We start from the raw sequence: 13,125 nt of genomic DNA on the forward strand, positions 1-13,125 counted from the left end.
ACTCTAATTACACCTCTTCTCCTCTTATGTCTCTTAGGTGATCAACATTATTACCTCTTCTTATTAACCCTTTTATTATTCTTATTTAAAATCATATTATTTCCACTAGTTCTATTCTAAAATCATGTAAGATCATCGTATAGTTTTAATATTAGCCCTTGTCTAAACTAATACCACGATTTATCTAGTACTTGGTACGATTTTATTAATTCAATAATTCTGCATTATTATTGTTATATTTGTTTCAATTCTTTTAATCTAAGAATTTGTAAAGGCGGTCGTTGATCGGGTTTTTTATCCGTTGGCCGTAGTCGAAAGCCGAGCCGTAAGACACCGTGTAGGCGGAGGTGGGGTAAAAAAAGTGTAGATCTGGGAAATATACATGAATCATGTGTATTGATGTTGCTTGAGAAACAAGGGTGTAGTAATCACATTATTCATGTTCCTTTACACTTCAACATCATACCTGTTTATTCAGAAGTTTTCTTCTTTTTTCTATCTATCTAATATCTTTATTTTTCTTTTTAATCTTTTTTCGGTTATATTAGTTTGAGTGCATAAGGGTGAAACTAATAAAGTAAAAGTGCATTTGACTTTTTGAGTTGTTGGTAATTTTTACAAACAATAATATGGATTATTGGATTGACTTTTTTTTTTTTTTTTTTTTTGATAATAACTGAGATACAGACATGCTTCCCTACTTCCTTAAGCCATAAAGATAAAAAGTTAGGGTGGCGTGCAATGTAGGAGATTAGGAAGGATATTCTTTCAGATCACATGGCAGGGAATATTATTTGTTAGTATTGGTCAAATTTAATTTGGGGTTAATTGATAGATTTATTAGAGTACTATTAGAAGGAAATTCAAGTTGATCGTTGAATTATATATATATATATAATTTTAAAAAGCGTTAATTTTATCGCAAAACTATTGAAGGATTATTAATGAAAAGTTTTAATGAAAATTGCTGAGGGGAAACGTGGAAGTGAAACCTATGATGCAAATTGCTTGGAAATGTAAAAATGACATGAATGGAGATCGAACATTTGAGAGAAGGATGAGGGTAAGGGATAAAGAAAATATATTTCTAGCTTAAAATGTTTTATACATCTATTATTCTCTCGACCTTGATAAAAACTATCATCAATTCCTCGCGAGGCATGGTTTTTTTTTTTACTATTTATTCAACTAAAATTATCTTAGTATTAGCTTAGTAATACGAAGTACTCGTATTATCTATTAAAAAGAGTCCTTGAATGGAGTAGATTTTAATTAATGGTTAAAGTTATGTGTCATTTAGACCTTTTTTTTCATTACACCACGTCACCTACATGAGGATAAGGAGATTCGAACACTTAAGTCAATTATCAACCATGTGAGAGTAAAGGATAGCTCAAGTGGTTAGAGCCCCCTTTCGATTCCAGGAGATCCTGAGATTGATTCTCAACATCATCCGCCTTTGTGGCTTAAAAAAATAAAATAAAATTATCAACCATGTTATATAAACATGAAAATAAATGTATATAATTGCGAATCTTTAATTAAAAAAAGGAAAAAAAAAAAACATCATAAATATCAGTACATAATCACAAGGAATAATTAATTAAAACTAGTAGCAACTAGTCCTTGAATTGAGTAGATTTTAATTAATGATTAAAGTTACTATTTTTTTTTCATTTTTTTGAAAATTAAAGGAATTGTTGAGAACTTGACATATTATGGCTTAAACATTTATTAATGTTGTTAAAAGGTTCGCACAAGGTACTAGTATAATGTAAATGCTAGTATATTATGCTCCCGAAATACTGTAACATATATGCAATTCAAATTGAGTAAACATATTGCAATATAAACGAACGAGACAAATACATGTATCAACTTCATCCATATATAAAATAACATGTATCAACTCCATTCATAAAATAACATGTTCAACTTCATTCATAAAAGTTTTACGTACTAGAATTTACAGTCGAAGCTATTACATGAAACAAAAATACGGCTAGCTTATTATTATATTGATGCTCAGAAGAAGTTATTGTAACAAAAGAAGTACTACTTGTATGTAATAATAGTATGTTTTCATCATAGTAAATTGGACCCTATTATAATAAGACTGAGTGATATCATTTTATATCGTTTTGAAAGCAGGAGTATCAGATTTTTGGACAGGGTTTGTAGGATTTTAAAATTGTTAGGTTCATCCTTTTCCCTCCTTTAGTTTGTTGTTGTTTGTTCGGCCAAATTGAAGAATAAATATATGTTAGTTACAAATGGCATAAAGTCAATGCATAAATAGATTAGTGATGTCTGGATATAAAGAAGCACGCTAATTATCATGATTGCCACTCTCATTAGTACTTCGCCACCTTATATTATTTACTTCTACATGCGTTTTCCTATGGATTTGTCAGCACTTTCTAAATAGAATACAACAATATAGCTTTTACATCTTAATTTTATATCAATGTACTTTATATATTAAAACATTCAATCATGAATAGTACATTATAAATGTTTTGGATTATGAAATCGAGGGAATTAACATTAATCAAGTTTGAAATTGTATTGTAAAATTATAAATTTAAACTTGTTTACTACTCACTTGTGTGGGTGTATATATGTACGACTGTACGAGTCTCACAAGCAACCTTATGAGAGAATATAATGAATTTGAAGGGAGAATTTCTTTTTAATTATATCATACTACTCTTGTGGACTAAACATTAAATCCTGTAGGATAAATGGATACTCGATCATTGAGAGAATTAGGTTTATTATTGACTAAGAGTAGTAAATTTGTGGCCTTCTAATTAACAAATTAAACTAACTTTCAAATTCACTTGAGAACACACATTTATTGCTATTCATAGTTTTTTCATCATCTATTTGTCTATTATTTGCCAGATATAAGTTTGTTGCTGCACCAATTTTCTACATACTAGAGCCCAACTCTTATCTATTTCAATAATTTGCTTTCATTTAATCATCCACATGTGGAAAAAAAAGAATAGTAGGAGTGAAAAAAAAAAAAAAATCTCAATTTTCATACTCCCTTCTAAATCCAAAAGTAAATAAAGTTTCCCTCACAATCTGAATTCTTATAAAAGAGTGTGTAATTTCCTAACCCCAAAAAAATCAAATATGAATTGAAGTATGTAATAAAAATTGATAATTTAACAATATATAATAAACTTTTTTTGGAAGAGAATTATTTTTTAGTAAGGAAACAGGGACCCACTTGACCACTTGAGAGAAGAGATAAGAGAATTTCTTCAAATGAGACTCCTAAAGTTTGATACTAGCTTAAATTAATCTACGGAACATGAAATGAGTAGTAATACCACTACATATACATACTCCACCACCCCAACCTCTTTCAAGAAAGAGAGTGACAACCAGTTGTATAAATGCAAGACCTAACATACAAACCATTTTTAAAGAAAATATTTGACGAGCAACTTTTTTTTTTATTACTCCATAATAATTTACTTTATGTGGGGTATGAATATATAATTCATCATAAGACAAGGGGATCTTTTTATTCTTGAATATACATACTCCATATTTTTCATGTTAAATAAACTATGTACAACATTCTAGTCGCAGATTTGGAGCACAGAGGAATATTGCATTAGCATTGTGCAGAATATGATTAGGGATGTCAGTGGGGCGAGTCAAGTAGGAGACCCGCCCCATCCCCGCCCCAATGGGGCAGGGATGGGTCTCGGTTTCGCGGGTGGTGGGGCGGGGATGGGGATAAAAATCATACCCGCCATGGGTGATGGGGGGGGTGGATTTTAAGTTGTACCCGCCCCATCCCCGCCCCACCCCACCCGCCCCACTTCGTACCCGCCCCACTTCGTACCCGCCCCATCCCCACATCTATATATCTTTTAAAGCAAAATTACATACTTTTATTCTATTTATAAAATAATTACATGAAATACAATATTAATTATAATACTTTGTACGACATTTATATTATAACACAAAAATGTGTATATAATGTTTTATTTTATAATTCGTATTAATTATGTAAGATTGTGTATTTGATATACGGATATTAGGTGGATCTTGGGTGGGGATTAGGCGGGTTTTTGGTGGGGATTAGGTGGGGATGGATATCTAAGTGGGGGGTGGGGCGGGGATGGTTTTGGAGTTGTACTCGGTGGGGCGGGGATGGGGATGAAAATTGGACCCGCCGCGGGGATGGGGATGGGGATGGGGATGAAAATATTAGGTGGGGATGGGGATGGGAAGACCAACATCCGCCCCGGCCCGCCCCATTCACATCCCTAAATATGATTGCTAAATGCTAATAATAGTAGTACTAGTACTAGTATATTCCATGAACATATCTATATTGTTTATAGTTTTTGCATAGAACTATTGCAGACAACGCAAGGGCAAATCATAAGCACATACATTTATATCAAGATCAGATTTGGAAGATCACAAAAAATTGGAAAAATAAACAAGAAGTACTTGGTTACACACTCTATCACATGGGAAAAAAATAAAAGGTTTTGAGGTATGCCTGACATTTATAATTTTAAGTTGATAAAAATTATGCCTGACAAATTGGTGACTAAAGAAATAGAGGACGACCACTATAAAAGATGTTAATCAACATCGCCGCATCATTTTCATCCTCTACAAAAGGTATATCCTTTTTTATGCACATTTTTCTAGGGCCACATTCAACCATGCGTTCATGTATTTGGGCAATTGGACATCACCCGCATGAGTATCCTCGAATATCCAAATTTGTGTATCCTACTCCTCATTCTGTTTTGTACTCTTTTTGTTCTAATTTACTTGTTCTATACTTATTTGTATATCATTTTATATAATAATATAAGGTGAGTGTGAGACACAACTCAAAAGAAAAAAAATTATCTGTGAAAGGAAATGAAATAAGTAAATTAGGATACCTCAAATAAGAACTTGATGCAAGTAAATTAGTACAAATGTAGCATTAACCGGTATGATTTGACTCGTCACATTGGTTAATGTACAACATGTGTAACACTAATTCTTATAATTATGTATCATACAATATGTACTATTACTATAAAAATTTGATCTTATAAAAATGTAGATTATCACAAACTTAACATCAACTTTTAATATGATAATATTTATTTATTTAGGTATTAACAAAAAAATAGTCAAAATTGATACATGAATAAAAATTAAACTATAGTGATTAATATAAATTGATGGGAGTGATTAGTACTTGTTTGGTTGACATAAAAATAGATAGTGATAGTACTAAATGTTAAACTATAGCGATTAGTCGTACAAAATGATGAGAGTAATTTAAAAAGTGGAAGAATGAGTTGTTTGACGACAAAAGCATGGATAGTTGTATTTCCCACAAAATTGAGAAAATTAGCTACTATTAACTTTTCGTGGGAGAAAAAGCTTTCTATGTTCAATCAAAAAGCATTTTATTCTTAAGAACTGAACTACAAGGAAAAAATAATCTCCTATAAAATGTGAGATGTAGGGGTTGTTGGATCACCGGTCAATCCCTTAAATTTCAGGTGAGTTTTAGATTTGATTCTCATTAAATCTACTTTGAGAGGATTTTCCTTGTTCTCCTTTCTTAGGAAATTGATTTTAGCACACCTAATATTGATATAGCAAATCTTATGCGAGAAGAGCATAGAAAGTTGTACTCTTTCTTTTTGGTGTACCAAAATCATTTCCTCCTCTCTCAAGGTGTGTGTTCTTCTTAGGTATCCGAACAAAAAAAAAAAAAAACATTACTTCTTTGACTAGCTAGGTGAGCTACTTGATAAACTCAGCCACTCAAGATATATATAGCTTTGACAAGCCCTTATTTCTTCCAAACAATCCGATGCTGTCACATCTGGGATTTAGTGCTCATCGGCCCAAACTTAGGAGGGTGTTGTTAATTGCCAGCCACTTTGAATTGCCATAGCATCCCAAACCAAACTTAGGGTGTTGTTACTTTTTATAATGCTACAAAATTTTCGCATGTAGCTGAGTATTAAGGGTGTGTTTAATTCATCTGATTTTCACTCACCTGAACTTATTAAAATTTATTTTAGTTGTAATTTGTACTTGAATAACCTTAAAAACTTTTTTTTTTTTGAACTGAACTTATCAAATCTGAAATAAGTGAAAATAAGGTGAACAAAACAAGCCATAAGTTATAAATATCTTTGTAATGAGCTACAAGTATTTTTTTTTAAAAAAAAAAACAAAAAAAACCTAAATCATATGTTTCTAATTTTATTCATATTTTTGATTGATTCCATATTTTTTCAAAAATAAAAAGGTTGATTGGTTACATATGATGTGGTCATGTCTCATGTGGTGAATTGTGGTTTTACGAGGCTTTGTTTCAAAAAAATTTTGGTGCAAACCAACCCGAAAAAAATCTAACCAAGCCTCTAAAAGAACAATTTGGTTTACGATTCAGTGTGGTGTAGACCATTCTAAACAAACCTACATCAAACAACTATCCAACAAGGCAACAACTAGTACAACAAGGAGTAGTTTGGCTGTAAAGATCTGCCATTCTTTTGATAGCGAGAAAACTAATTATGGTTGACTGGGAGATTGAACAAGAACTACTTTATTTCTTCCGGAGGTAATATTCAAGTACTTTCTATGTAATGTTCAAGTTCGGAGTAAAAAACTGTTGATACAAAAAAAAAACTACTTTGGACACGTTTGACTTTTGACACTATTCATTAACTTTGCTTTGATTAACATTTGTGATTTATAGGTATATGTAGGATCTTGTTAGAATCGTTTCAATGTGTACTTAATAAAATTCAATTTTTAATATATTTTACAATAATATAATTAAAGATATATCCGCTTGAAATTTTACATTGACAATCGTGATAAAAGAAACGTGTCATCTAATTTGAAACAGATAGAGTACTACGGAGCATCAAAAATTTACAAGTACTTGACGTTATGTTTAATGTTTGTTTTGTGGGTGAGTAAGTGAATTGGGCCTTTAAACATCAATTCAAATATTCATATATTTTTTGTGAAACCAATTCAAATATTCATATGATTTCATATCCTACGAGCCTAAAAAGAAAGTTTTAGTCAAATAGTCAAACCAAGCACTTATAATACAAAGAATTATAGAAATTACAATGTATTTAACTAGAATGAAAGATATATAACTTGCCTCACTTCCAAGCCTTCACAAAAGAACATGAACATGAGAATTCCATTGACCACATGAGTCCCAAACCTTGATACTTTGTCTTAGGTGTGTGAAACACTTTCCTAAAGAGATTAATTTCCCCCACAACGGTGCTTGGGTTTATACTGAAAATTCTCTTTGAGATACAAAAGACAACACTTCGTTCTTTGCACTAAGAGACGAAATTAGATGATCAAATTCACAAATTTAGGCTAAATTGATAGTGATTTCAACAAGAGTTTGCAAGATTCTTGAGAGAAAAAGTGTGGAGAATGCTTAGAGAAGAAAAAGTATAAAAAACAGAAAATCTATTTTTGTAAAAACGAAGCCTCCTCTAATTAAAAGGAAATAACCGCAAAAAAACGCAGACGAGGGAAGCAGCGCGGGCGTGACTAACAGCGGCACGGGTGCGCCTCCCAAAATCTGCCAAAAATTTGCCTTGATCCTGAGACTTGACGCGGTTTTGTCGCGCTTTTAGCACGGGTCGCGCCTACCTGGCACGGGCGCGCCACTTCGAAATCGAAATTTCTTCACTGGATCCAGAAAGTCAGCGCGATTTTATCACGCCTTGATCATGGGTCGCGCCCTATACATGGGACGCACAATCCTTACGGATTCATACACTCTAAATTACTAACATTTACTCCGAAATTAAAATTGTTAATGTTAATCCTGGTCTTTCAATTGATGGGCTAGCAGGTTATATGCCCAAGGGAGGATTATTAATACAAATATTGATTTTAATTGATGCAAAATCATTTCTTTGATTTAATATGGGGTGGGGGTGGCACATACTAAACATTTCATCTTGCAAATTCCAATTAGTGTTATATTGCATTTGCTCTTTAATTGGTATTTGGAATTTTTTTGGGTTTATGGATGTACATACTCATGATACTGTACTACCATACTTGTAATTTGCTATGTGAGGCTCGCAGACTTTTAGTAATTTGCATTGCTTTAAGCTCATCCTGTCTTGTTTTTTAAAGTTTTGTTAATTTGAGTTTCCTGTTAACCGGAGAAGAAGCTTTCTGTGTAGTACGAAGTATATTTTATAGCCCATTTGGTAATTGGTTATAAATGGTGGTAATAGAAATGAATTGTTAAGTGTAAATTAGGGAAGAATTTAACACCGTAATCCCCATGGTAATGTAATTTCATCCTCTAGCTTGTATTTTCTCCATGTTTTTCAATTGCCATCCATTACCACTTGAGACTTTGAGAGGAGGTATTGGGTGGGAATGAATTTTTTTTTTAAAAAAATGGACAATTTGGGGCGAACTAGCAGTGCCATGGGAATGATCCTTGAATTTCCTTACAAATTTACATACAAAGTCATCCTCATTACCATCATTTAAAACCAGTTACCAAACGGCTCGTTAGTGGTTTCTTATAACTGGGATAAATTAATGACAGAGCTGTGACATTGTAGTGTACAAATGGATGTTCTTGTGACTATAATGCTGACCAGTTTAGCAAGTGCTAATATCGAAAGACCCAAATATGTATTCCTGTAGGCTGTACCATATTTTGGTTAGTTTGTATGATTTTTCTGACCTTTTGTGTGTGTCTGTGTTGGGAACTTGGGATCAAATGGTGCTATTATCGATATGGTTGATGAGAGGTCTTCTGGTTAACTGAACCTGAATTAGTCCTCCATATATTATTACAGTATGAATGCTAAACTTGTACTTATAATAGATTTGGACCATAATTGAAAAAGTGTCTAGTAACTTCAGATTTAATTTTAATTCACATTTTCACTAATTTGTTGAATCGGAAGCAAAAGCTCTGTTCCTTATTCCTAATTATCTTTTAGCTACAAACTACAGTGAAATGGCGAGGGGTAATTTTTTGTATTTTGGTTGAAGCCGTTAACACTATTTGAACATGCTTAGGAGCTGTCTTTGTTTCTAAATCTCAACATGCATCAGAGCATGTAGTTGCCTATCTAAATCGGTGCATGCGGTGCTTGATTGATTTAGTAATACATCAATGCTGGATTGATGTTCATTCAGCCAAGATCTAGAAATTATTGCATGTCTTGTTCTGTTTACATTTTTTTTCTGTTAGCCTTTTTTCTGGAAAAGAAAGAAGCATTTGTGGTTATGGCTAAGTCTTATTTTATTCTTAATTTAGGTTGAATATTGGTTGTTTTCATGGATGCTGACCGGTTTGGATCAAGGTGTGAAAGAAACAAAGAATAAGAGAGGGTTTTGTGGGTGGATAAAGGTAGGGAGAAGGATAATGACAGGGATAAGCATAGAAGGAAAGATGATGATTGAGATGAACATGAAAAAGAATAAGGGAGAAAAAAAAGAGAATTTATTTAATCATTGTTGGTATCAGATGCTGATATGATTGAAAATGTGGAAATTGGGGAGTGCAAGCGGAGGAGTGAAGCTTACAGAGTAGCGAAGAAAAGTTCTGGAACATTTGTCGACAGGTGAGTTTTGGAAAAGCCACCATTGGCACCATTGGTTCATGTAAAAGATTTTTTATTTTATTTTTTTTTAAATTTCATAGCCTCATAATCACACAGAGCTTCATTCCTAGTTTCATAAGAACTTCAGCTGTCATGGCACCTTGGTATACTAGAAGTTTTAAGCTGCATTCCTAGTTTCAAAATTGAAAATTTCAGCTTTCTGTATGTTGATCTAAACAACTAAAACATCTTACTGTGATTAATAGTGTGGGTAAAGCTCATCCCACAACTTACAGTCCATTATTATTAGGTCCAAGTGAATATCCATGGGGTTGGGACTTGAAATGCGGTGTTGGCATTGGCAAGAGAGTGAAAATCCTCTTCTTTTCCAAGCATAGGCACTTTCTCTCCTCTTTGGCAGAAGGCTGAATATGTCAGCATATCGCAACAACGAGCATTTTTTAGGTCTGAGTTTTAACTTAGAGAGTTGTGTCTATTTACTAGTGTTGATTAAAAAAAAAAAAAAAAAAATCAGTTGGATTCCAGCAGACGACAATGTGCAGTGCTATTTTAACTTATAGGACATGTTATTAAGCCTTGTTTTGATGGATGAAATTTCCCTGTGTGTGTTTGATGACTTACTGATTTGATTCTCTAGAATGACGAGCTTGGGGTAGATAAGAGGCCTCTACAATATGATGATCCTGCTGAGAATCTAATGCTGTGAATCTTATTTCAATCATTGAAATTGTGCCATTGATAAGTAAGTTATATGAAATAGCCGTGTTCAGTTTGGTCTATTGTGTCATGGTGTTGTAGCTTGTTAACTTTGCTTCCTTTGGGGTCATCATCTTCCAGGGGATTGTCTTAAATACCTACTGGGCGATTAACTGGTGAAGCAGAGAAGAATTATCCAGCCAAACTTTATTGTCTCTAAGAACCGGTTCCATGTAAAGTCTGAACCTTTCTCGTGTATGTAAATTACCTCTCTTTTTTCACTCATCAGCTCCGCAGAAGGCTTCAGGGTCCTCTCATGAATGTCAGATTGCTATACTTCTGAGGAAATGCTGAAGTTCAGGAAACCCGAAAAAGAATTTTCATAAAAAGGAGAAGCTTGACATAGATGATCTTGAAGCAGAGGCAAGCTCTTGAAGGAGAGGCTTTAGATCTCAGTATTTGTCGATTGGAGAACTGGATTTGTCACTTTGGAGGTAATCAAGCTCCAAAGGCTCCTTTTATATCCCCGATAATAGGTCTTGTGCAAATTAACTTTTGTACTGAATTGTGTGTGGTATTGACTGATACAGAGTATGTTTTTTAATTCATTAGTGTTTAATAGAAAGCTAATTGGTTTTGAAGCTGATTTATTTCTGTAGTAGGTCTTATACATTAAGTTGTTTTCTTCTGATACCGTTGTCCGTATTGATTAGGAATTCTTAGGTCATTCCATTGCTGAATATTTTGGGTGCTGTAACTATGTGTTATTAGTGTGATTGTGTGACTGAATGGAATTGGTTTCATGACTTGCTACATTGTCGTTAGATTCTTGGCCATGTTTCTCATACTTTGGTTGGTTGATTTTTCCATATTTTAAATAACTTCTATGCAAACTGTAAGTTAAAGTTGCATATTTGTCCATCCAAGAATATACACGTTTGCTTATAACCCAAAAGATAAAAAAAATAAAAAAATCTTATTGCTATATCTGGTTAATATGTACATTTACATTACTATTTGTGTGGTCAATTTTTCCGAAACATAATAATTATAATTTCGATTGATTTACCACTTTTGTAAAAAGTTGACTTTAATGAAGCAAACAACTAACCTGTAAGTTGGATCAATCTTTTTGCATGTTGAATTTTAAGGCAACGCCATATGCCATGCAGATGCTGGTCAGTGGTTGCAAAACTTTCAATCAATTGCAGTGTTACTGGACCATAATGTGAGACTTGGGAGCTAACTCATTGAGATCTGTCTAATCTTAACTTTTTGGAAATTTTGTTAGTAATGTTTTAGAAAATACAAAATTAATGATCTCAATTGACTGTATGTCTCACTGCTTACCATTTCTTTCTTTTCTTTTTTTTTTTTTTTTTTATAAACACAAGCTAGGATTATCGGGAGTACTATTATTTTATACAATGCGTGTGATATGAGACTTAAACCATGCATAGTGTATTAGTGTTAGTTAATTTGTTGCATTTATTATGAAACGGATTGGAGGAAGCACTATATAAATGGTGACGCAAATCAATAAGATGCTACTTCTAGGCAATAGTGTTGATAAAGTGTTTATGTGTTGAGAACCCTAATCATAATATGTCATTAAAGAACCTAATTTTAGTTGTAATTCTTTCTTAGGATAATCATGATCAAGATCCTTATCACATGCAACTAGAGTTTATTGGTAGAAGTTTTATGTTATTCGAATGATATATCTTTATTAAAGTGATTTACACATTGTAACTATAATGGAAGAAGTATAATTCAATTAATGACCTAATGTAAGTAAAGCTATAAAGATTTAGTTACCTGTCTTACCGCAGGACCACCATTTGGTGGTGTGGTTATTCATAGGTTAAATTAGTGAAAGATGCATGGGGTGGACCATAACCAAAAGTCGTTCACTACACTATTAGCTAATTACTTATATCTATTTTTTGCCAAAATAAAATTGAAGGTTCAATGGGCACTCAAGAGGGGGGGGGTGAATTGAGTGTTAAGTAATCGTTGGCTAATTTTGCTTCTTTTCGGATTATGTGTGAGGAACCAGTTGTGCTGGTTCCCGTACGCAGCGGAATATAAATAAGCAATAAAGAAGACAACAAATTTAACGAAATAAAACAAAGCAATAAAGAACACAACAAATTTAACGAGGTTCAGCCAACTCAGGCCTACGTCCTCCTATCCTAAGTTCTTTATTAATCTACTCCGAAAAACAAAGACAAAGAACACTCTGCTGTTCCCTACTCCGGGAACCAGCAAACCCCACACTCTACTCCGAGTGTGCTCTCAACTTACACTCGTAAGCCCAATATGTTTGAACTCACAAACACTCACCCAGCCTTTAACCCCTTTGTTAAAGACTCAATACAAGAATCAAGAACTCCCCTTTGATCTCACTTCTACGAAGCTAATTAAGAGAAAACGTTTAAGTACTAGAATGCTCTTGTATATGACTTGATGAATGGGATTAGTGCTTAAGTATATGCTCTCAAATAATTGCTCTTTTAATTTCTGGAGAGGCACACGAAATATGTGAAATAAGATGAGTTTATATAAGCTTAGATTCCTAAAACCTAGTTTCCTTAAATCACACAATCTTAGAGAATAAGATATAATGTAATTTTAGGAAAGTTTTTATCTTATTTGATTTAATCACAAAGATAGAATCAATTAAGATAAATACTCCTAGTTTTTAGGTAACCAAGAATATTTCATCTTATTTCCTGCTGCACAAAATATTTTCAAAATAATCTTTTCGAAAAAAAAA

The 13,125-nt window shown here is 33.0% G+C and overlaps 1 long non-coding RNA gene across 1 annotated transcript; it reads left to right on the top strand.

Annotated features, from left to right (window-relative positions):
- Positions 1–8,955: 8,955 nt before the first annotated feature.
- On the top strand, positions 8,956–11,392 carry LOC110687641. Its single transcript, XR_002504461.1, has 3 exons — positions 8,956–9,650; positions 10,288–10,392; positions 10,488–11,392. It is a non-coding gene; the product is annotated as an uncharacterized LOC110687641 (long non-coding RNA).
- Positions 11,393–13,125: the final 1,733 nt, after the last annotated feature.

Source organism: Chenopodium quinoa, unplaced genomic scaffold (genome assembly GCF_001683475.1).
Source record: "Chenopodium quinoa cultivar QQ74 unplaced genomic scaffold, ASM168347v1, whole genome shotgun sequence".
Taxonomy (NCBI): domain Eukaryota; kingdom Viridiplantae; phylum Streptophyta; class Magnoliopsida; order Caryophyllales; family Amaranthaceae; genus Chenopodium; species Chenopodium quinoa.